The sequence below is a fragment of the Manis javanica genome, chromosome 7 (genome assembly GCF_040802235.1).
Source record: "Manis javanica isolate MJ-LG chromosome 7, MJ_LKY, whole genome shotgun sequence".
NCBI lineage: Eukaryota > Metazoa > Chordata > Mammalia > Pholidota > Manidae > Manis > Manis javanica.
In genome coordinates, this window is record NC_133162.1 from 35842906 (window position 1) to 35869176 (window position 26271).

Sequence of the window (26271 nt, forward strand, 5' to 3'; positions counted from 1 at the left end):
TCTTAACCCTGGTGCTAGGGAATGAAAAGTCTCCTCTTGAGAATCTGTAACCATATAAGCATGCACTTACAGGGTTTGGGGTCAAGCTCCTACTACAGTTGGGCCTGCAGCCCAAGATACTCATGTTTACTGTATTTAAAGAAATAAAAGATGGAATCAAAAGCATGAGCAAGAAACAAAAATACTAAAAAATGACCAGGCAGACTTGTGGGAAGGAAGAAGAAAAGGCTCTAGGATGGGTGTTGTGCAATTATACAAGCCTCAGAGGAGGCTCAGGGAAATGGCATGGGGCAAGGGTTTACCTTGCTTTGGTGGATCCTGGTTGAGTCTAGTTGGCCGTCTAAGGGTGCTGTCTTAGCTTTTTCAGAACACCTTTCCTCTGGAATGGTCCAGATTATCTCATTCCTTAAAGTATAGGAAAAAGTATAGGAAAAGTGATGGGGCATGAGATTCTGGGGGGGGTCAGTTGCTCAAGGTCTAGCTTGCTCATTGCCATCATCATCATCATCTCCATGAACGCTTACTAAGCACATGTTGTGCTTTGTGCATAGTATGGATTGTTTAACCTTATTAAATAAAGTTTTACTTTATTAAACCTTATCATATCAGTGCTATTAGTAACACCCCTAGTTACAAACAAGGTCTTGAAGCCTTAGGTTAAATGGGTCACTCAAGTTTATGAGTGAGAAGCCAGGAATGAATCGAGCCAGCCTGACTTCTGAGCTCAGGTTCCTGAACTTTGTTGCCTCCGGGAGCTGCTCGGCGCCCGCTTACAGCAACCAGTGTGGTCCCCCAGGAAGTCTGGGGCACCGGGTGCTCTGTGCCTGGCCCGTGACTGGGAGTTGGCGGTGCTGCAGATCCTGCTAGGTGGTGTCTAGGAGCCTCTCCAGGGTGGGGGATGGAGCACCCCTCCTGGTGTTCGTGTCAGAATCAGCCTCCCAAGAGGGAACCAGGGCACAGCCAGAGGTGGGTGCTGGGTCCTGGAGTCCAGCTCAGTCTGACCCAGCAGAGCTGTGAGAGAGCCAAGGTGTGGAGCCAAAGGAGGAACAAGGCGGGGCGACTAATTTCGGAGTAGGGCGCAGGCTGGGGTTCCACTCTCCGGCCACAGGCTGGCTCACGAGCATTGTCGCGGCCGAAGAGCAGCCAACAGAGCGCTGTCCCCAGCTAAATGCTGATTTTGCTACAAAAAATCTGAAGCACAAGTATTTCTTCAAGTTGGTGGGGGAAGGCTTTTAATTCAGATTCTCTTCTTGTGGGAAAATAAAAGTAGAGGCTTTGTTATATAACAAGATAAAATGTGTGAAGTAAAGACATTTGAAATCAGATTTTTTTTTTCTGGTAGAAATCACACAGCATTTTCTATGGAAAGTAAAGTATTTACTTTCTCAGATTGTTATCTTCAGTTAAAAGATGAATAGTTGTATTGTGCTGACTATATAGTGCCCTTCTGATGTCTTCTGGATTTTCTGGGGAGTGAACTCAGTTTTCTCACTGTTCCCAGAGAAGAATGTCTTAAAGATGCTTTTCCTCTTTGAAAGATATGTTTAAAGTAAGACTCCAAAAGACTGTGGCTCACTTGTTAAGGGTTTGGCTCCTTATTCTCACTATTCAGCCTTGAAATGAATGGGGTATATTTACATGTACTGATAAGGAGATGTCCAATATAGAGAGTAAAGAGAAAAGGGCAACTTGCAAAATATGCAGAATATGATCTTGTTGATGTGGAAAAATTACATTTCAACATGTATTTTAAATATGACACAACATGAATGCAGTATATGTAGAGAACTAGAAGAATGCACTGTTAACAGTGATTACTTCTGAGAGTAGAAATGGGGAAGGAGGTTTTCACTTTTAATTGAGACCATTTTATATTATTTGAAATTTTTGCTGCAGGTCATATATTATTTTCTAATGTAAAAAAATGAGAAAAGCTGGAAAATTTTTTAATTTCAAGCCACATAGGATAGATGTAAACATTTATACTTTGCAAGGGAGTTTTGTTTGGCTGTGTCTTCTTCAAACCAGTGTTAGTCTGAGGAGGGATAGAAAATTGAGACATATGGAACCCTACAGTACAACAGGCACCAGGCTATGTCTTACCTTGTTAGGATGAAAACAATAACCATAGCAAGAACAACAAAACAGATCACAGCCCATAATCCCACTAGACTTACTTCCTAGCAGATTTACAAATGTGGAGAGTTTGATTTTGCTGCTCTTGGTAACAGCTGACCTTCATACTGGATGTGGGCCTGTTCCACTTCTCAGTGGCATCGTGCCTCTTGCTGTTCCTTCACACTCCCTCAGCTGCTATGTGTTTATTCATTTAATCACCTCTCAAGTATTTCTGAATCCCTTTCCATGTGCCACATACTGAACTCCTTACTTGAATTTTTAAAAGACAAGCAATACATCGTTAGAAGAGTGTACTTTTGTTAAGATGGACAAGTAATGTGATAGGTGTAATGACAGTGACCCAGTTCTAAGTCTGGGTGCAGGTCTGGAGGGTGAGGAGTAACTGATGAGAATAGGAGTTAACCAAGAAAAGGGTTGGGGGTGAACCATCCCAAGGACAGAGTCTACTTTAAGGGGCTAAAGCACGGGGGTGAAAGGTAATGTGGAATATGTGGCAGGTATTTGTTGCTCACCAGTATGTCCACTTGTCCTCCTGGACTTGTAGTAGATGGACTTCTCTGCCCTACAGTGGTTAGTCAAGGCTGTGTAATACGCTTTAGCCAGTGGAAAGTGAGTGGAAGGGACAAGAATTCTTTCCGGATAAGGAGCATTCACCTGTGGGCATGGGGTCTCCAGGGCACTCTTCCCCCGCCCTGGGCATTGTGTGCAAGCGTGCCGTAACACAGAGATGTACCACTTAGCCATTGCTAGGAGAAGAGCTGGCCAGGAAAGAGTTGCCCAGACTCGCAGAAAATGTAACATGAGTGAAAAATAAACATCTGTTGAGATTTTGGAGTTGTTTTTGATCAGAACATAACCTAGCTTATTTGAAATACAGTATGTGAGAAACAAAAAGTGGGTACAGGAAAGGAATAGCTTGCAATGAGGTTGGAGCAAAGACGGGTCAGCTCATGGAAGGCCTTGTCTCTCTCTTAACATGTCCTTCCCAGGATAAAACACTGACCTCTTCCTACGGTCATATCAGATTTTATTTTTTAGCAGACTTAAAAATGTAGAGAGTTCATGGGAGGAACAACCTAAGACAGGCACAGTCGCAGGGGGGCCATCAGGTGAGAATTTGGGGATCAACAGAGGTGAGGCTCAGAACCTCACCCCCCCCTGCTTTGAGAGAAATCTTCTGCATCCGTGGAAGTCTTGCTGCCCTTGTGTAGCCTGGATTAATACTTAGTCCATAGGCACACACCTGATCATCTGATCATCTACATTTGCCTTCTTACAGCACTAAACTATGTTTTCTACCTTTATCTTGCATCTACCTACCACTTCAGCATTTTATTAAAAATAAAAATAATAATAATAATAGGAGAAATGTGGGATCAACATATAAATCAAGTACAAAAATCAAACGAATATTCATATTTGACCTGATTGTTTATAGGTCATAATGCATGATCAAAACTGAAAGTTTCTGTGATAACTGCCCTTGTACTGTTCACCATGTAAGAATTTATTCACTATGTAAGAATTCGTTCACCATGTAAGAACTTGTTCGTTATGCTTCAGAAGATTGGAGACTGACGAGAATTAGGCTTGAGATGGATTAATGATTGTACATTGAGTGTTGACCCCCCTATACTGAATTTTATTGTTGTCAACAACCATTTGATCAATAAATATGAGAGATGCCCTCTCAAAAAAAAAAATGTAGAGAGTTTCATTTTGTCATTCCTGATGATGTTGGCCCTTCCTCCTCTGTCTATCCTCACTTCTCTGTTCCAGCATTCTCTGCTCCAAAAGCAAGGGAGGAGGAAAAGAACTTATCTGTGCTGGAATTCTTTTTCAAATATCTTTGAGAAGCACATATATTTCCTCAAAGACTGTTTTTGGAGGCTATACAAGAAAACAACCCCATGAAGTGGCATGTTTAGAAGCTTCCCTCCCACTGGCCACCAGTATCCACAGCCAGAATCAAGGCAGCCACTCTGTTGCTTCGGAGCACTTGACTCCTGCAGTCATCCCGCTGGGCGGAAACTCAGGGTGCCTGATCTCTCTGATACCTGGGACAATACCAGCTGGGGGGGGGTGTCACCTAGAAACAAGGCCAAAGTCAGGGTGCCTAAGGCTGGAGGGAATGTTTTGAAGTCTGCAGGGATGTTGGAGTCAAAGCTGAAAAGTCAAGCTCAGAATTAAGTCTGGAGAGCAGGTAGTAGAGGAGCCCATGGACAATGGCTGTCTAGGTATGGAGCCACATTTGAATGGTGGAAGATACAGGAAGCTCAGGGTGAGAAGCAGAGGGTGTGGGCAAGTGGAAGTGGTCTGGATTAATTACAGAGGTCTAGGGAAAGTAGCCATTATTTCTGTGGGGACCCAGGTCCTTTGAGAAACCACATCTGAGCAGCCAAAGCAGTGAGACTTTTTTTTTCATTTTATTACCATCTCTGTTTTAGGATAACCAAGAGCCTCAGCAGGCCCAGAGGTCTACCCTGCTAGCTGAAATGGCTGGCATTCAGAGAGTCATGTCATCATCTTTATCCTTTGAGATCCATGGCTCAGCTAGTCAGGATCCGCTTCGGGAGAAATGGAGGAGGAGAGGACAGGAAGAATTTGCATACCTCTAAGTGTCCACGGAGGAATTTCCAACATTGATGGAGGAGGAAAAGAGGAAGAGGCATGTGTGATCTGGGGTGGTGGTCCTGTTACGTGTGGATACAAATTGTGTTCACTCATGCTGATCTGTTTCTCACTCCTGTTCCCACTGCTGTGAAACAGGAAATTCAGGGGCCAAGTCCCTGTTTCCCATGATTGTGTTACTATTCCCTTGTGTGCAACTGCTAGCTGCTTTTTCGAAATCCATTCTTTCATTTTTCTTTATTAACAGGCTCTGGCTTTGTTTAGCATGATGGTGCTTCCAGCTGAAATACTGGCTTCCCAGCCTCTCTTGGCGCTATAGTGGTCAGGTTATGCCATCCTGGCCAACGAGACTAAAGCAGAAGTTTCTGGGGGCCGCTCTTGGAAAAATCCTTAAAATTGGGCAGACTTGGTTGGTTTTATCTTTTGCCTTTTGGCCTTTCTCTAGTCTTCTTGCCTGAAACATGAATGACGTGCCTTTTTTTGTCAGAGCCATCTTAAGGCCACAGATAAGTCTGTTAATAATGGGAATTTAGGAGGCGAGGACCCTGGTGGCATTGTAGAGTCGCCATAGCTACTTGGGGCTTCTGACCACCAGAGGAAAACAAACCCCACTGTGGAAAGGTTATTATATTCAGCCCAAAGCACCCCTAACTAGTACACCCTCACTTATTCTATAAAATAATAATTGTTTCCATTTGCCATGCTTTAGGGAATTCTGGGCAGACCTCAGCTAAACTAAGACCTAAAATAATTGGATTTTCTTTCCTATACTTCTGTACATGGGTGACTATTATTCAGAATAATAACACTGAGGCTGTACAACTTCTGGAGTCTTCCAGGAAAATTCTATTATAGTCAGTAGACTATACTTATTTAATGGAAATCTGCCTAATATATTTTAGAAAGATTTTTCACAATAAGGAACAAACATTAACTTTAGAATTCAATTAACAAAAGCATCTTATTCCCTAAGTATTCTGGTTAATCAGCATTTTTATCCCTGATATTTAATTTTACTTTGCTTTAATGTTGATTTAAAAATTAAAAAAAACCCTGTGTTCTTTCAACCCATGCAAAGTGTGAGGGGTGAAGTTCTAAAATTACTTGCATGATTAAATCAAATTTAAGTCAAACTTAAGGGGAAGAAAAAGGTTAAATTTCACATTTTTCTAAGGTTAATAGAATTTATCCAGTTAATTTAAGGATATAAAGATTTCCATTGTTCTGCTTTTTCAAATAAATATGCTGAACTTGACCTGGCCAGCATACGTGTCCCAGTGTATATTTGAATTAAACTATTTGAAAATAAAAAGTTAATCTAAAGGGGCAATAAAATTGGACAATGTCCATCCAGCAGATCTGAATGGTACTGAATATTAAAGTTAGCCAGACCTTTAACAATTAAAATATTTATGAAATTAAGTCCTCAAATATTAAAGGTCTGAAATAGCAGAAGGAACACTTTAGAAGGATTAAAGAACAGGCATCCCAAACTTCCAGGTCCAATATGGTAGCCAGCAGCCACATGTGGGTTTTGAGTACTAAACATGTGGCTAGTAGGAATTGCAGTGCGCTGCACATGCAAAAATGGTTAGATTTCAAAGAATATAAAGGAAAAGACTGTTAAATATCTCATTAAGTTTTGTATGTTGAGTATGTATGGAAATTATATTTAGGAGATATGGATTAAATACAAGTATTTTTAAATTTAAATTTACCTGTTTCTTCCCACCGCCTTTTTTTTTGACTAGAAACCTCAAATTATGTATGTGGCTCACATTTGTGGCTCACGTTGTGTTGGCCTGAAACACGTAATTGAAACAGACTCTCAGGAGAAAGCTAGTGAATAGAAGGCATTGTTCTTATAAGTGAGGAAAAGATGAATTTAAAAAGCAATCAGAGATTCTTGAAAAATCTGTTCCCTAGAATCTTGTCTCCACAGAGCAGCCCAAATGAGCATTAAAAATGTAATTCAGTAAACATATATGGCTAATTAATATACAATAAAGGAACCATGGATATACAATGGGGAAATGACAGCCTCTTCAACAGCTGGTGTTGGTAAAACTGGACAGCTACGTGTAAGAGAATGAAACTGGATCACTGACTAACCCCATACACAAAAGTAACTTCGAAATCGATCAAAGACCTGAATGTAAGTCATGAAACCGTAGAACTCTTAGAAAAAAACATAGGCAAAAATCTCTTGGACATAAACATGAGCAACTTCTTCATGAACATATCTCCCTGGGCAAGGGAAACAAAAGCAAAAATGAACAAGCGGGACTATATCAAACTACAAAGCTTCTGTACAGAACAAAAGGCATCCTACAGTAAGGGAGAATATATTCATAAATGACATATCCAATAAAAGGTTGACGTCCAAAATATGTAAAGAGCTCACACATCTCAACAAACAAAAAGCAAATAATCCAATTAAAAAATGGGCAGAGGAGCTGAACAGACACTTCTCCAAAGAAGAAATTCAGATGGCCAACAGGCACATGAAAAGATGCTCCACATTGCTAATCATCAGAGAAATGCACATTAAAACCACAATGAGATATCACCTCACACCAGTTAGGATGGCCACCGTCCAAAAGATAAACAACAAGAAATGTTGGCGAGGATGTGGAGAAAGGGGAACCCTCTTACACTGCTGGTGGGAATGTAAATTAGTTCAACCATTGTGGAAAGCAGTATGGAGGTTCCTCAAAAAACTCAAAATAGAAATACCATTTGACCCAGGAATTCCACTCCTAGGAATTGACCCTAAGAATGCAGCAGCCCAGTTTGAAAAAGACATATGCATCCCTGTGTTTATTGCAGCACTATTTACAATAGCCAAGAAATGGAAGCAACCTAAGTGTCCATCAGTAGATGAATGGATAAAGAAGAGGTGGTACATATACACAATGGAATATTATTCAGCAATAAGAAGGAAACAAATCCTACTATTTGCAACAACATGGATGGAGCTAGAAGGTATTATGCTCAATGAAATAAGCCATGCGGAGAAAGACAAGTATCAAATGATTTCACTCATCTGTGGAGTATAAGAACAAAGAGAAAACTGAAGGAACAAAACAGCAACAGATTCACAGAACCCAAAAATGGACTAACAGTTACCAAAGGGAAAGGGACTGGGGAGGGTGGGTGGGAAGGGAGGGATAAGGGGGAAAAAGGGGCATTACAAGTAGCACACATAATGTGGGGGAAGGTCACGGGGAAGGCTGTACAACACAGAGAAGACAAGTAGTGATTCTATAGTATCTTACTATGCTGATGGACAGTGACTGTAATGGGGCATGTGGTGGGGACTTGATAATGAGAGGAGTCTAGTAATCATAATGTTGCTCATGTAATTGTAGATTATGATACCAAAAAAAAAAGTAATTCTGGCCATGTCTGCCCTTCTCAGCCCTCCAGGGTCTTCTCATCTCACCAAGAAGATGGGTGGGTGGATCACTTACATCTCCCCTCCTCACTCATTCCAGGCTGGCTCGGTATTGATGGTGGCCATGTGGCTGTGTTTTGATTGAGGCCACATGTTGCTCCCAGGGCCTTTGCACAGAGAATTGACCTTCTCTGGTCCTCGGGGCTCATTCTTTCGCTTGTGTCAGGACTGCTCAGGTAGACCTCCTCTCAGTTCCCCCACTGCACCCTCGTCTCTCTGTCCCTAAATCCTCATTGAGTCATCTCCATAGCACCTAACACTGTCTGAAAAAACCATGTATGATCAAGTGCTTCCTTGCCTTTATCACCACTATGTCTCCATTGCCTGGGACGACAGTGGAATGGAGTAGGGCCTCAGTAAATACTTGTCCACTATGTGCCAGGGAGTGAATGAGATGACTTGAAATGAAGCAACCAGAAAAGGGAAAAAGACGATTTGGAAGAGAAACACCAAGTCGTTAATAAGATCTGATCCTGAGTGATGAGAGTATGGATAGTTTTAACTTTTCTTGTTCCCTACCCAAGCGTGTGCCCTCCTGCTTGCTGAAAGAACCTTGTTTTGGCCAGGCACTCCGTCTTCCACACAGGCTCATGCTTCACTAAACCATTCATGGTTGTTTCATGTTTCTCTCTGTGACTGGTTTAGGAATAGTTATGTGATATATTTCTTGCTGGCGAGGTGTGAGCAGAAGGCTACTGGGAAGGCATCTGGGAAAAGTTTCATTGCTTAAGAAGAGATGCTTATGAAGAATTGGCTTGTCAGAGTTCTGCTGGCCTTCGTTTGTGTGATGCTCAGCATCAGCCGCCATATTATGTGCATGGAGCTGTTGGTCTGACATTGAGGATGGCAGCATAAAAAGATGGACAGCAACCCAGGCCCTGGTGATATTGCTGGGCTAACAAATAAACTCGCTTAGAGCTGTCCTTCTTTGTGACTTCTTGTTTTGGGAGATAATAAATCATGCTCATTGTTTGGGCCATTTGGAGTGGGGTTTGCTGCAAAATTTTTTTCCCAGAGAAATATATCTAACTGATACCATGTTATAACACAATTCAACTGAAGCAGCCTCCAAATTACAAACCTGTCAGATAAAAGTGCAGAAATCACAATAAGAGATACTGTTGCAGAATAGGATCTCCCTAAGGAATAGGCTAAAGACCTAATTAGCACAGAATGAGTGCTAAGTACTTAAGGGAAGAACAAATCCAGAAAAAAATACCTTAAATAAGCTATACAGTTACATAATCTTGAATTATAAATATAACACAGAAATGTGAAAAAACACTCCCTTTTTCATGTAATCTCTGCTGAGTCAGACATTTGGAGTTCTGAGTTCAGTTCTCACATACAATCTCTGTTGTACATTAGACGATCACTGACAGATCTCATTAAAAACAAGGAAGATGCCTGGAATGACTCTATTTTTTGTCTGGGAAACTATTCCTTCCCCTATTCTTACTCTGTGTGTTTTGGGTGGAATGGATGTTATCCAAGTCTGGGGTGTTGGCTAGGAAGGGCATTGTTTTCCTGGTCTGCATACTTGGTTCAGGAATGGGTGTGTAAACCAATTGGAGCCAATAAAATGAAATAAGTTCTTTTCTGGGTTTGCTGGGAGAGAGCACACACTTGAATCAGATTGAACTTTGTAAACTATAAGTGCAGCTGGTAGCAGCTGTATTGCCATATACTGAGCTTGAGAATGAAGTGGTATTGATAAGTACAGAGATGAGTATTGGAAGGAACCCAGATTCTGGGGACATCATTTGAGCCCCTGGATCAAGCCATTCATGAAGCATGACCTCAACTTGTTTCAGTCACGAGCCATTCCATTTATCTCTTGCTTACTCTTGTTTGAGAGTTCAAGGTTCTGTCATTGCCAATGGAAAGGACCTAACTGAACAGATGTGAAGGGATCGAATGTCTGCTGCCATTTGAAGAGCTGTAATATAGAAAAGACCAAGAATTATTTTCAGTTGCTTTTAAAGAATGGAGGGGAATCCATGAAGAGGCGCATTTGTTTTAGACTTAATGTAGACCTTTTACACACTTGGGACTATCCCAACAGTGTAGCTGTTTGCTTCAAGCAGCTGTGACTTCTCTGTCAATGTGTGAGTTTAACCAAAAGCTAGGGATGATCTAAGTGGGAGTTGGAGTCAGGGTTTCTTAGCTTTTTCAACTAGACTTTCAATGATTCTCCAGCATAAATGGAAAATAGAGATTATACTATGAGAACGTGTATATGGATATGCTTTGTAAGGGATTAAGTAGAAAAAGTATGTATTGGTTAAAAGGAGATTCTAGGGTCAGAAAAACCCATGTTTGAAACCCGGTTTTGAGCTTTCTTAGCTATGTGATATTGAGAGAGTATGTTAATCTCCCTGTGTCATTTCCCAATTTTCTTATTTGTAAAATGGAGATAATGCCTACCATATTTGTACATGGGGATAATACACCATAGGGTTCTAAGGATGGAATCCACTGCTGTATATAATAAGCATTTATCACAGAACCTGGCATGTTGTATGCTCAGTAAATGTGAGCTAGTATTATTCAAATACTGTGATAACATGAGGCAGGATTCTTTTTGCTCCTCTTGTTCTTTTATCATAGTTATTCTGGGGATAAAAGCAAAAAATAGATGCCATATTTCACTAAACTTAAACAGGTTAGGTTTCTGGGTACATACATGTATAAAAGGAATATAACTTTTTTTCCCATCTAAGTAGAAAGTAAGTTTATCAGCTAGGGTTTTTTTTCATTCTGGAAGGTTTTTGCTTTGGTGTAAATATATCATGTAAAAAGGCACTAAAGGGAAGAAGAGAAGACTGGAAATAGCCTCTGGACTAAAGTTGTGGTTTTTTAATGGTTAGTATGCTAAAGGGAGAAAGAAGAGGGGGAGAAAAATCTCTTCTTCTTATACATTTCATGTTTCCTAGAAGAGGAGTACATCTGAGTTATTAGACTGTATAGTGGCTTGTTTAGGCTGCTGGTACTGAATATTATTTCAAACTAGCAGAATAATGCCATTTTAAGGAAAAATATTAAAAGAATATGAGAGTAAAGGATTACAATGAAGGAAGAAAATAATGAACCAAATACTTGATGCTTGTTGCTTTTTTAAAGTAGATAAGTAGATATTAAGATTATTCAGTAGATAAGAGTAAAAATTATGCTGCTCTGATGCAGGGTTTTGTTTTTAGGAATTTGTTTTAATACTGGCTGAATTTAAGAGGCTATCAAATTATTTTATAGTAGTTTTGTCTTCAGTTTTCAGTTGAGCTGCCTTCCTAAATATTGTTTTTTATGCATATGTTGATTTTAGTTCTTGCTAAAATGTTTCTAAAAATATTCTTTGTTTTATGTGTTAATGTACTGTGCAAGTTACTGATCTTTTTACATGATATTTTGTCTTTTCATTTCTTTCCTCTTTTGTTCTTTCTCCTTTTACAGTGTACAAATGGGATTTTCTATTTTAATTCATTTTCTTCAAAAAACTACCTCTTGGTATTTGTTATTTTGTCAACTTGTTCTGTTGTTACTGTTTTATTCTTGCTTTGGGTTTTAGATTTTTAAAAATTCTATATCTAGGTTGAAATATATTATGTCATTGATTTTCTAATCCTAAAAATTATTTTATTCATTTGTTCTCATAATTGTTCTAAGGTATATATTTGGTTATAATTAGTCTTAAGGTCTAAAGCTTATTATGTTTAAAATCTTAGACCAGAAAATTAGTAATATGCTGATTTATATTCTACTCTGTTTCTGTGGAAATGCATGAACATTTGTGATAGGCTTAGATCAGATAAGCAGTTTAGTCTGGAAAGAAAGCACATTGAAATTATGCATACAAAATAAGCATTTCAAGATTAAATATATTTTCTAGTTGATTGCTTAGGGGAAGATTAATAGAAATGGGCAAATTAACAATTATCAACAGTAATGAATAGAATAGAGAATATAGAGTAAATTTAATTTGTAACTTCTCATACAATTCATTTAAGAAAGGGAAATGGTGTTATTAAAGTTGCAAATACAGAGCCAAACATCTTACCCAAAGCTATGGGTGCCATCTTTTTATGATTTTTTAAACCTTGAGTATTGATAGGTTTAGAATGCTATACATATTTTTAAATAGGAGGGAAATAAAGTTTGCATTCAGATAGTGCAGCAACTTGAGGGACATGGGGTACAAGTCTTCTTGTTTTTTCTGCAAGGATGGCTCAGGACACACACCCTCAGCAATTGTAGGATTTTTATGAACTATGTACTGGGCTCCAGTTAAGGGGGGTGTTCTTGGCTAGTAGGAAGAAACACCAGTTCTGTGCTCTGTGTCAGTGGGACCTTCAGGAACTAAACACCGGCCTTGACCAGCAGCACCTTCCTTTCCTTCAAAGGCCAATACAAGGACAGGAGGCTGCTAAGTTTTAGAGTTCATATCACCAAGGAAGAAGTTGGAGTTATTTCATTCATTATATCCTGGATGTTCCCATATGATGTGTAGATTTCTTTTTGTCCTTGATTGGTGGTCAGGAGAGTATGAATCTGTGGTTGCCATTTGTACTTATTTATCTTATTATTTACTTACTGCTGGTAAATGATGGCAAAGCCCTACAATGGAATGCTATGTGGTTCTAAAAAAAAACAGAAGGGAGCCCTCTCAAGAGCACCAGTGTGAAAGTATCTCAAGGATATATTTTTAAGTGACAAAAGCAGTGTGCGAAATGGTATATCCAGTATATACTGTCTTATATGTTAGAAAGTGGGAGATAAGGAATATAGTCTTATTTGCTTGCATTTGTACACAAAAAAAACTGGAAGGCTACACAAGATTCTAATAAAAGTGATACATACAGAAAGTCATGGATGAGGAGGATGGAAACAGGATATGAAGCAAGACTTCACAATGTATATCTTATTTGTATTTTAGCATTTGAAGTATGTGATGTTACAAACTCAATGAAATAAACATTAAAGATTAAAAAAAAGAAAAGGTCATCTTAGATACATGAAGGGAAAGGATTAGGATTTAGAAGAATAGATGTGAATGGCCAGTTTAGAAGCTATTGCAGTAACCCATGGAAGGAGAATGATTATAGAATAGTGGAAATGGAGAGAGAGAGAAATGGATAGGTTTTAGGGATTTTGAGGAGGTAAAATAGGTTAATAGGACTGGGTTAATAACGCAGAGGGGAATGATGAATGAGGAGGAACGGTCAAGGATGACCCCCAGGCTTGTGGACCACACCCCTAGATGGCATCCTTAAGTTGGGGAAATAGAAGGAGGCTCCATTTGTGGAGTTGATGATATACTTGGACATGCTGAGATCATGCCAGACCCATAGAAAGTATTTAATTGAAGTCTGCTGAATGAAGGAGTTAAAAGTTGCTTTAGAGATACCAAAGTAGATGTGAAGGATTTGTAGGTCTGGAATTCCATGGGCTGAGCTGGGGATTCAAATTTTGGGATCATCAGTCAATAGAGGTTTTTGAAATGCTGGTAGTAGATGTGAACAACTAGGGAATATTGAGTTAGTAGAAAACTGAGGCTGGGACTCAGCCTTGAGGAACTCCAAAATATAAAGGCCCCAGAGTGGAGGACAAGGCAGCAAAGGAGACTGGGCAAGAGTGGGCAGAGGGGTGGGAAAATTGGGAGACAGTGGCCGCTCTCCCATGAATCAGGGAAAGAGTTCCGAGAGGGAGGCAGTGAGTGCAAATGAGCTGCAGAGCTGTTGAGTTTGGTGAGGATGGAGAGATGTCCCCTGGATCTGGAGAGGTCATCAGTGATCCTGCAAGGTTTGTCTCAGCAGATTGAGTGGCTTCTTTCAGACACTGCCCTGCCAGCTTTCCAGTCACCCTGGCTTAGAAACTGGTGACTTTGTTCAACCTGTCTTTCGTCTTTGCCCCTTTCCCCCATCCTTGCTAAACCGTTTCTACCTACTCTGTTTCAACAATATCTTTTGCTCCTGTCTTCCTTTTTCTCCTCATACTGCCACTTTACCAGTGCAGCTCCAGCTGACTCTCACATCAGTGAATTCCACAAACACCTGCTCCGTGCCGCTCTGCTCTGCTGCACGTAGGGTATAACCACTTTGCATTCTTACTTCCTTTCTCAAATGCTTTGTATCACAGCCCTCTTACTTGCCTGTTAGGTTGATGTAGGCTATTTGACAGTTCCTTTCTTTGAAATGAGGTTCTGCGGGCAGGAAGTCAGCTATGTTTAGTGTGTCTGTTAGGTAGTGGGTGGAGTGAAAGCTTTGCATACATACTCACATTTAATCATCTCAGTTACCTCATAAAATAGGTAATCTTTTCCACCTTACACATGAGTCAGTGAAATCTCAGGAATATGAGTATCTTTTTCAGTGTACATTAGCTAGTAAAAAGGACAGAGCCAGAGTTCAGACCAGATCTGCCCGAATCAAGGTTTAAACTGTTTTGATTTTATCTTGATGTTATCTTCTAGCCACTATGTGGAGATGGTACTTCTCTCAGCAACCTCATATAAAGAGGCTGTTTAAGACAATGGAGAAGTGGAGAGTGGAGAGCATTTCAGGAAAGACTGGGCAGTCTGCAGTCACATTTTAGGGAAAAGAGAAATCTAGAATTATCAGAAATGAGAGAAAAACAACTGGAATTGGTTAAAACAGAGGTAGCCTTTTAGAGTAAACTGTTTAGCAGTTGGGGGGGTGGGGTGGTAGAAGCCAGATTATTGGGACAGTCAGAAGCAAGTGGGTGGGTAGGGAATAAAAGCAACTCGGGTAGATGATGTGTCCAATAAATTGAAGATGAAAATGGATGAGCACTATGGAGGATTGAGTAGAATATAACATATACACAAAGTATATACACAGTATGCACCCACACATACATTTATATCTATAGATGGGATGAAATAAGTCTGTAAACTTGAAAAGTTAGAATGAGGAATAATTTAGAAGCCAGGTGCTAGAGGAGGGAAAAAAACACAGGCTTTTTAACTATGGCCTCCTTGGGGGAGGGTTTGGGTTCTGTTAAACAAGCCTTGGGTAGAAAACTCTTGCTTGAGGTAATGGGGATCTTCAACCCAAAAGGACAAGCCCCCCTCAAGTTAAGGAGAAGCTGAGGTCCATACCCCTACCCTGGCAGGTAGAGGTGACAGGGCTTTAGGGTTGTGATCACACGGCACAGCTGTCCTGCAGCTTGCCACCAATCCCATCCTCTGCTCGCCCTTCCTCCCTTGCTTTCTTTTTCTCCACTGCACTTATAATTATCCTACCTATCGTATACTTTTACTTACGTACGCTCTGTCTCTCCATTCAACCCCAGGTTGTAAGTTTGACAGATTTTTATGTCTTGTTCACTACTGCATCCCCAGTCCTTAAAACAATACCTAGTATATTGTAGACAATCAGGATATATTCTTCAAATGAATAAATGAATCAATTGAAGATGGAGTCCAAATGAAAGCAGGCAAGGAATGAATTTTGGAGTTGCTTCAAACACTTTTGGGTGTTTGTGGCTTACTTTTAGAGGCTGTAGGTGCCAGTTCAAAGCTGTAGGGTTGGGCAGACTCATTCCTAGGAATGAGGTGAAGTGCTTGTCAGCAAATCCAATTTCTAAGAGTATGTGCTCATTAGAATATGGCATTAGTATGGTGTCTGAGCTATCTCTTGTTGCATAATAAACCACCCCATACCTTTATTTTTATTTATTAATGTTTCTAATTTTGTGGGTCAGGGATTAGGGCAGAGTTTGTGTGGATGGTTGATGGTATCATTCACTTGTCTGCACTCAGCTGATGTCTGGGCTGGACTGGGAAGTCCATGAAGGCATCACTCACAGGGCTGACTCCTCAGTGCTTCTCCACATGGTTCTGTCTTTATTAACATGTTTGGCTTGGGTTTCTTTGCATGAAGGACTTCCAAGAGAGGGTTTCTCAAGGAGTGAAGGTTGAAGCTCAGATTTCTCAAGGTTCAGCCTCTAAAGTTGCACAGTATCACTAACCCCTCTGTCTTGGGCATGAGAAGTCATGAGGCTAGTCCAGAACATGGGAGAGGGAAGAGTTATCTCTCAAAGAGAGTGGCGGTAAAAAATACCTATAACCATCTACACTCCACCATAGCTCATTAGGAAATTACATTGTTAGGATGCACAGAACTGGCATCCTCCCAAGATTTACTTCACAATCCAAGAAGTTAATGAGAATTTAATTTGCAAAAATAATTTGCAAAAATTTCTGAGAAATTATAATATGGTTAAATCAGTGGTTAATTCCAACTTGCCAAGTTCACAGAGAGCTATGTAAAGAAGAACAAACTGGCAGGTGAATGAAATTGCCGGCTGGAATCATTATTTCAAAAAAAGAGCTAGTAATATTTTAGAGAAATAATTAATTTTTTTGTAAAAATATAATATGCTTGCTTAAAAATTTTAAGCAATTATGAAAAATACAAATAAAAAAGGACAAATCATCTAAACTTCCTATGCAGAAAAAAAAAATCAGTATTAACATTGGTGAGTATCATTTTAGGTATCTCTTACCTCTCTATGTTTATGTCTACTTAGGAGGATGGATGGCTGTCCAGTTGGCTGACTTAACAGATAGAAAATTGACAGATTAAAAATTGTAAGAATGGGATCACGTCATACATGTTATTTTAACAAAATATTAAAACTGTTTAGGTAAACTTAAAAGAAGAAAAATAAAATGAAAAAGAAGGAAGTAAAAACTTTAAATAAGACCTATTAGTTGCTAAAAGATTGTGGGAAAAATATGAAATCCATCAAGAAATTGGAAACCCATCAAGAAGTTAACATATAAACTATATGTTAAAATTTTAGATAGTATCAGTTTTTCCCTACTATGAAAGTTAAAGTGATGAACAGTCTAACACTGTATCCTAACACCACTTTCCTCAGTGGCTGAGTCTTGTGGTTTATATTATTTTTATTTTGTAACTGTGCATTCTCTTTTTCTAATATAAGTCCCAAACATGTTAGTTCTACTTTTAAACAGATTCAATGATAACTATGGTTTCTTTGGTTCTAAATTCTTCCTTTTCATCCATCTTTGGCTAGATGAATTTTGGTTTTCTCCCCCCAAAAAGAGGATTTATGGATACTATATTCCCCAAATCCTCCCACGTTTAAGAATGTCTACTTGTTGACTTTGTAATTTTAAATAACAGGTATAATGTTATTACATACTCACATCTTTCTAAACATTTTTGTATTATGTTCTATTATGGAATAGTACTGTTGAAATGAGCCCTTTATTTTTCCCTTGGGTATTTCTCTTTTCATTCCAGATGCCTGCATTTGTCTTTCCATGTCTTGATGTTCAGTAGCATTACCTGGATAGGTCTGGTTGAGAATAGTTCTGTGTCATTTTTTTCGACTATGGTATTTGTTCCTTTGATCATAAAACTTTGTACACTTTTTATGTATTGTATTTCTAATTACATTTTGTTAGGTTCTTTTTTACTTCTGGAGCACCAGTTATACTTCAGTTGTCTTATCTTTATGTGTCCTCATTGTTTATCTTCTCCCTAAATTTTGAATAAAATTTTCCCTCTTTATTATTATTACCTCAAACCTTTACTTCATGCCATTGGTTTGCTTTTTAGTGGTGTCTATTCTGTTCCTGTTTTGAATTTATCTGCACTAGTGGTGTTTTGGCCTCAATTTATTTCCTTAACTCTACAGTCTCTTTTTCTATCTCTTTCTGCTGTCTTAACATTTCATATTTGAGCCTCTACTTTAGTGATTACATATGCTTGTGAAGGTCCTTTACAGTGAAAAGTACTTGTAAGAAAACTGCTTCTGTTTTAAGGGTTGTGTTTTCTTGACTCTGTTCTGCAACAGTATCATGCAAGTTCTGTTGCTTTCTTCTTTCATTGTTATTATCATTGTAGCATGTTTGTATGGTTGCTATAACATTCTTTTTTCATTTTGCTCATTCTTAACAAGTAGGTTGTTTATTTAATCCTTAATGTTCTGACATAGTGTGGTTGAATTCTCCTTGATATTCTGCCTTATTTGATATCAGTTCATTTTCTCCCTTTAGGCTACCAGTTATTGTATCCATTTTTCTGCAGCCTGAAGGTGTAGGGCAGGGGAAAGGAAGGGTGCAGACTCTCCACTGCAGCTGAGTGGAGCCTTTAATGTAGGACTTTTCTTTATTCTGAATTCTCATTAAATGTCTGGTATCAAAGCACATACCACTAAGCTAAGGATTTCCTACATTCTGGACCTTAGTGTATCTCCCAGTTCTGCCCAGTATCCTAAAAGATAGCAAATTCTGGTGACCCTTCTTACCTTGGCTGAAATGTTATGTTGGGGCTTCTGTTTTTGATGGTTTTCCGTAACTTTTCCTTAGGCTGGTTCTCAAGACCTCAATTTGCCTCTCCCCAAATAAGAGGATACTAGTCAACTTTAAGGATTTTACTCATTCATCCTCTCTTCAGTACTGCTTCTATAGAGAAGGGTGGCATTCGGAGTCATTTCTATCATAAAACAATGTACTTTTTCCCTGCTGGTAGTCTTTTGACATTTTTAGCTAAGGTTTCATGCCATTCCTTTGTTTTATTGTTATTGGTAAATCTTTGGCATTCTGCCTTTCCATTTCTCTCTTTCTCTGAGGAATAAAATTCTTTGGTGGGAAAATTCAGAGTTTAAGTTTAAGTTCATATGCAACTAGAGTGATTAATGCCAATTATAATTCAGAGGTCACCATTAATTGAATACATTATTCATTTTCATGACTTTCTGTAATTATTCAAAGAATCCTTTGATAATTTTTGATAGACAATGAGTTTTATATATTAGGTGGCTAAATAGAGTTGACAGTAAGAGAAACCTTATGTTTTTGCATTGAATGGCAGAAAAATTCAACAGAAAACAACTGCCTTAATCTACAGACAAGATTAGTCTCAAGTGTGGTTTGTCTCAACTTGAGTAGAGGGCAAGTAGCTCTTTGTTGAGCTCCCTTGGTGGAAAATTTTTGGTATCCTTAGCTTCTGTTGTCACCAAGGATCTATGGTAGGCAAATTCTAAGATGACCCCAAGATTCCCCTTCTATCGTGCGCATGCTCTGTGTGAATAATTCCCCTTGAATGTCAGTGGGCCTGATCTAACCAGCTCAGCCCTTTGGAAAGACAGTCTAAAGAGAGACTGAGAGCTGCAGCAGTTGCTCTCCTCTGGCCTTGAAGATGTAACTTCCATTAATTCTACAGCTACAAAGAGATGAATTCTGCCAATAACCAGATGTGCTAGGAATAGTACTCTGAGCTTCATATGTTGCCTCAGCTTGGCCAACACCATAATTTTAGCCAGGAGAGACCCTGAGGACAAAACCCAATTAAGCTGTTCCAGACTTTTGACCCAGAGAACTATGAGAACACCTAGAAAACTGATATTATTTTAAGCCACTAAACTGTGGTAATTAATTATGTAGCAATAGTAAGCTAATACAGTATATGAATTTTTTGAAAGTAGTTTTAGATGTAATTTGCTTTATTTTAATCAAGTCTAATTATCATCCTAAAGGGAAATGATCATTTCTTGCTTTTTAATTTACTTTTTCAAAAAGGAAACTTTGTTATTCTGTTTCCAGATTCCATTGAATTTCATTTCTGGTTGTCCCATCTCCTCCCTTCTGCCCACTTCTCTTCCTCAATACTGAGGTCAGAATAGGGAATTTGGATTGCTTACTGGTTCTAACTATAATTACAGCTTGGAAACACTGATGAAAATAGTTTAAAAGCATAGAGGAACCCCATTAAAACAATGGTTTTAGAGAGCAAGTCAAATCTAGGTTAATGACAAAGGGCAAGTCCAGTTGTTTTAAAAATTTACTTATAATTATTAAAATTTATCTTATTTATATGCATTCCAAACACTGCACAAATAAGAACTATACAGCTCACCTCATTTCTACAAAGTGAACGTTTCAATGTGACACACTCAGATGAAAAAATAGAACATTCCCAGAACCCCAAGTTGTCCTCATGCTCCTTCTCCCCATGAGGTGCTGCTCTTCTGGCTTCTATCACTGAAGCTTGGTTTTGCCTGTTTTTGAACAGTATGTTCTCTTTTGTTTTTGGCTTCTTTAACTCAATATTGTTTGTGCGAATCACCATGTTGAAGTAGTAGTTTGTTCATCTTTGTTGTTTTATAGAATTCATTATCTAAATATATCACAATTTACATCCGCATTCTGCTGTTGTAGAATTACTGTTTTCTAGTAGAATGTGTTCATTTCATTTGGGGCCATCACGATGAGTGCTGCTGTGAACATTCTTGCACGTGTATTTGGGCATTTTGCTGACTGTTCATTGTATACTTAGAAGAATTACTGTGTCATAGAAGACCCCAGTATTTCATAATAACTGTGAAATTATTTCTTAACATCTCCTAAAGTTGAATATATATATATATTTGAATATATACAAGTTATTCAATTCATATATATATGAATACATATCTATGTCTATATCTATCTATCTATCTATCTATGTATATACTCCCATCACCAGTGTATGAGATTACAGTTGCTCTATATCTTCACAAAACACTTTGCATTATAGTTTTTATTATTACTATCATCATTACTTTCAATTTTAACCATTCTGATGGGTGTTGGTCATATCACACTGTGCTTTTAATTTGCATTTTCTCAATGCCTCATGATGTTTAACACCTTTTCATGTGTTTATTGAAGGCCACTAATTTTCATACTTTGGATCATGGTCAATTATTAGTTCATGAAATCAATTTAGTGCATTAAGACCAGCACTTAAAAAAACTGAAGTAGAATAACATACAGTGGAAGAGAGTGAATTGCACATTATAATGGTAAGTATGGTATTATGAAACTTCTGTCTCAATTTCATTTACATAAATATATGCATATCTATGTCTGTATACCTACACATATGTACACACATATGTATGCCTCAGTATCTTAAGTATATACGTAAATATGTGTGTTTGTACTGAGGGATACAGTTCTTTACTGTGAGAAATATTTATTATTTCTTATTGTTGCAAAGGTTTTTAAAACCCTGTCATGTATTACACCTTTAAAAAATCTTCAATTTGATTAAGACATAAAAACCATGCTTACCTCATCTGCATTTAGCACAGTCCTGGGAGATAAAAGTAATACCTGAGATGATGAAAACATGATTCATGATGATTTTGTTAGGCCCAATTGGAAACAAATCCTTAAAGATGAAATATATAAAGTAAAAGTAAAGTCCATACAAGTATAAAGTCTTGGTAATCGAAGGCTGCTCTGAGAGCATACCTGGGATAAAGAGCCAGAGCAGTCAGTCCTAAATACAAAGTCCTGGCTCTCCGGACCTTCTCGAAACAGAATCTGTGGATGGTGGCCCAAGCATCGGTATGTTTCAAAAGCTTCTCGGTGATTCTGATAATCTGACAATTTTGGGAACCTCTGATATATATAGGCTTGGAGATTCTGGTAGATTTTACCTACCATAAAGGAGGAGGTCTCGTGGAAGAGGTATTTTAAGTGAGCAAACCTTTTTTAAGACTAACACTCAAAAAACTACTGTATTTCAGAGTAATTATACCCAGTTTCTTTTACCCCCTGAATTTTTCTATAGCAACAGAACTCAGGAGAAGCCATTTAATTAAAGAACTACTACATATAATTTCTATACAATTCGAATGGAAGACAGGCAACAGAGTTAATTTTCTTTCTAATCTCTCTCTATATAGATTATAACTCCCTGATCCTCTTTTTCTCCAAACCTGTACTTTAATGGAACCCCTAATGTGAGTTGCATACATTTCTCAATTACATACTACTTTGGTGGCTTTGTCCCTGAGGTTTACTGTATTTTAACATTTGTATGCATTTTAAAGTTGAATTCTGAAGGCTTTATAAGCACCCTGCTTTCTAATTAACAGTGAGTGTAAAGTGTTCATAAAATAAAACGTAGTCTGACAAATATTAACCATGCATATTAGGGAATATTCAGTATCAATCTAGGTTGCCTCTGTTTTTCCTCCTTCCCTCAAAGATAAGATTTATATTGTACAAGATTTAGCAGAATGTATGTATAATTTGGACAAAAACTTCCCTGAATACCAATATTACTTTATATAGTAGTTACAGGATTTTTAAATGCCAGTGAGTTCTGTTTCCTTTGTGTGAATTTATGAATGTAATAAAACACTTTTGAAAAGCTAACCAAATAGAACAATCTAAGATTCAATTATCAGCTTTTTAAAGATTTTATGAACCAGGTCTTCTCCATTGCCAGAATCACTTAGAAGACTGAGGAATCATAGAGTCCTCTTAAATTTTTTATTTTGTTCTTAGAATTAAAAAAGTGTCATATGTGTATATATTTGTATACTCAGTTAAAAAAATAAGCATAAAATAAGCATAAAACTTGAAATGAAAATTGAAATGGAAAATTTCAATTAAAAATGCTCAAATCTCTACAACTCAGATAAAATTGGTATTAATATTTTGGTAGCTATTCTTTTAGACCTCTCAGTATACATATATACATACTCATGCAAATACCTAATTTTGCATAAAAAGATTAATACAATATGTGACAGTCTGTTACTTATCTTTTAGGACTAGACATTTTTTCTATCCACTTTTTTTGTTGTTTTCACGTCAATAAATAGATATGTACAACATGATTTTTAATTGTTAATGCCATGTATATACATATACTGTATACAACACATTTTTGTGTGTGTATGTATGTGTGTAATACTTTAACCTATTATAGATATTTAGATTGCTTCTTTGCAATCATGATATGGTTTAACCATTCTTGCACATTAATAATTTTGCACCTGTACAATTATATTCTTAAGACAAATTCCTAGAAGTCTGAATGCTGAGGTAAAAGGTAAATGTTGACGTATATTAATTCCCAAGCTGTACTCAAGACCTGTTATCTCAGTTCAAACTCCCACTAGCAAATTGATAAAGTGCTTGTTTTCTCACACTTTCCCAATATTGGATTTTGTCTTTTCTTAAAAATAGACAAGTAACCCCAAATTCTGTCATTATTTTAAAATTTGCATCTCTTTGATTACAAATGAAGTTGTACATATTTTCAAGTACTTATAGGATATTCTTATTTCTTCTTTGTTTAATTGCTTCAGTATTTTATTGGGATGGTTGTCTTTTTCTTACTGACCTATAAGAGGTCTGTGAGTGTTGAAATTTGCTGTTTGGATCCCAAGTTTATCATTTGACTTTTAACTCTGCACATAGTGACTTTTAAATCAAACTAAACATCATTTACTTGTTCTGTTTTTGTGTATTAAATTTTTGTCAAAAATTTTTAATAGGTCATCTTATAGTTTCAAACTTTTGTATTATGTTTAAGAGTGACCTTTGTCCTTTCAGGATTGCAGAAATACCCGTAGTTTCCTCAAAGTAGTCTTGAGGTTCAATTTTTTTATATGTTAATGTTTGATCCATCTGGGATACATTTTTGAATAAGGAGAAAGAGTAGCCAGTTTTATTTCTATCTCAATTGCTAGCCAGATGCTAGATTTCATGAATATCCAACCTTTTACCACTGACTTAAAATGACTCATTTTCTTATATTAAATTACCTTTTAGCTGAATCTGTTTCTGGAATGTATTTTGTTTTATTGATCTGTCTATTTCTGAATGATTATTATTGAGTTTTTATTTCTGTGGCTTTATGCTATTATTGTTAATAGGGTAAGTGTCCTTTAATTTTAATTTTAATTTTTTCCTTCTTTTTTTTTGGGTTTTCTGTTTTTGACTATTTGCTTGATGAACTTAAAAATCATTTGGTCAGAATAACAAAAGCCCTACTTAGGTATTTTTAGATTGAGGAAAAATTGGCACTTTTATAATACTGAGTTTGCTTATTTAAAAAAAAAAAACTTTTCTCCCATGAATTCAAGCAGTCTCTTAAATCTTTCAGTAGCATTTTATGTTTTCCTCATATACGCCCTGTCATTTAAAAAGATTTTTTAGATATTAATTTTTTGATTGTTGCTGTGAATGGAATCATTTACTTCTATAATATATATCAAATTGTTAACTGTTTTTTTAAAAAGGCTATTTACTTTTGTTTATTTTATTTCCAGACGCTTTGCTGAGCACTCATATTTTTTTCTAATCATCTTTTACTATGATTTTAGTCTTCAAAACTCTTACCAAGTGGTACCCAGGAGTCTAAAGAAGTGAATATAACTCCTCTACTCTAGGATGTGACTAGAGACGATTAGAGAATGGAACCTAAAATAGGGCAGTTTATGGAATATACTTTGTACATCCAGGAAGGACTGAATATGGGCTAATCCCCATCACTGAAATGTAATATAAGTCGGACTAAGTATCTTAGAATGAATAAGCATGCTATTATGAGATAATTTCATATTCTGAGATGTTCTTTGGTACTCAATTAATTAATCTGTCTAGATTAATCTTTATTAATCTCATATACTTTATATGAGCAGGAAAAGCCTAATTAAACCTAAAGATGTAAGTCCCTGTTTGAGTAAGGAAAATGTGAAGGATGGAAGGGAAAGCTGAACTGACTTCTTCAAAAACATAACTTTACCAGATTAATCCCACAAATATATGTAACGTCTTCTTTTGCAGACAGTAGTCCTAATTTCTCCTTCCAGTAAAACACCTATTGCTCTAACTCCCCACCATCCCAATCCATGCCCCCAGTAGGTGTGAGATGGCATGGCAGTGCCATCTGGTGGCCACCTAGGGAAATGTCTGAACTACTCTCTTCCTGTTGGACCTCCAGCCTGGGTGGGTATCTTGGAAGCCAGATCCAAGGCTGGGAACACTCAGCTTATGCCTGTGGTTACAGGCCAAGAAGGGAGAAAATAAAAGTTCACATCCTGGAAAAGGCTGCCTGAGGGAGCTGGGAAACAAGGAAGGAGCCAAGAGGCTACGTCCCTAGGAATTGAGAGACAGCAAGAATGAGGTCCAAAAAGTGAGGCCTACAAAGGAGTTCCAGCAAGAGAGATGCGGAGAGCTCCTGAGCTAAATCAAAGAAAGTGAGGGCCCCCCTCCTCCCCCCTCTTTTTTTAAAAATGAAACGTCTGCATTCACCCTTGAGGCAGGGATCAACTTAGTTGTGGGTTTCCAGTCAGTTCCAACGCTTTTCCACTCCCCGTTTCCCTTCTCCTGCTCTTCCTAGCCCGCCTCCCCTCTTCTTCCCTTGCTCCCTCCCTCCTACTCCTTGACTCTTTTTCCTTCCTTTTGAGCTCTTATTCTTGGAAAAACTTTTCTTTCTCATCCTTCATTCTATTTGGGAGCCCAAAACATAATCCTACTTACAGCTGATAAACCTAGGATAGTGCTTGTGGGCGAATCTATCAAAGAAAAGGGAAGGTAGAGGTTGTGAAATGAAGAGCCAGTGCCACTGACGCCTTAATCCTCAGAAGGGAACGGAGATTCCTTCAGCATTACCACAAGGCTCAGTCCTCCCACTGCACCCCTACCTGATTTCCCCTGTTCTCCCATTCAGAGTTTTGTCTCTGATTCACTGCCATACCCCCAACACTTAAAGCAGCACGGGGCATATAGAAGGAGCTCTCTCAATGTTTGTTGAAGGAATGGATAAATATTCTCAATGAATAAGCAAATCTGTCTCATTCCTTTTATTGTATTTCAATTTTGCCTTGTTTTAAGTGTCACAATGATGCTAGTTTTCATTGTGAAAGCATGATTTTAGACTTTTGTAGAACAATTTAAGCATAACACATGAGGCTATTTCTAGCACAAAAATAATTGTTTTTTAAATTCCAGCCTGACAGACCTTCAGAAAATACCTGTCGAGAAGCTGGAGACTCTCTATACCTTTCCTTTCAAGACTGTATTTTTTACATACATACATGAAGTAAAAACCAACAAAATGATCAGCTTTGACTTGTCTTGGTTTCTCAAGTGCTCTTTGCATCCTTCCCCAAATAGAAGTTAAGACCATTAAATACAGAGGAGAAAATGAATTTGGAAAGCTGGAAGGTATTATGCCTTTGGCAAACATCTTGCTTTGTAT

General features: G+C 37.9%; 1 protein-coding gene across 5 annotated transcripts in view; it reads left to right on the forward strand.

Annotated features, from left to right (window-relative positions):
• HTR7 (5-hydroxytryptamine receptor 7) overlaps positions 1-26271 on the forward strand; it is an 89032-nt gene that overhangs the window by 41674 nt on the left and 21087 nt on the right. The gene's annotated exons all lie outside the window — the stretch shown is intronic.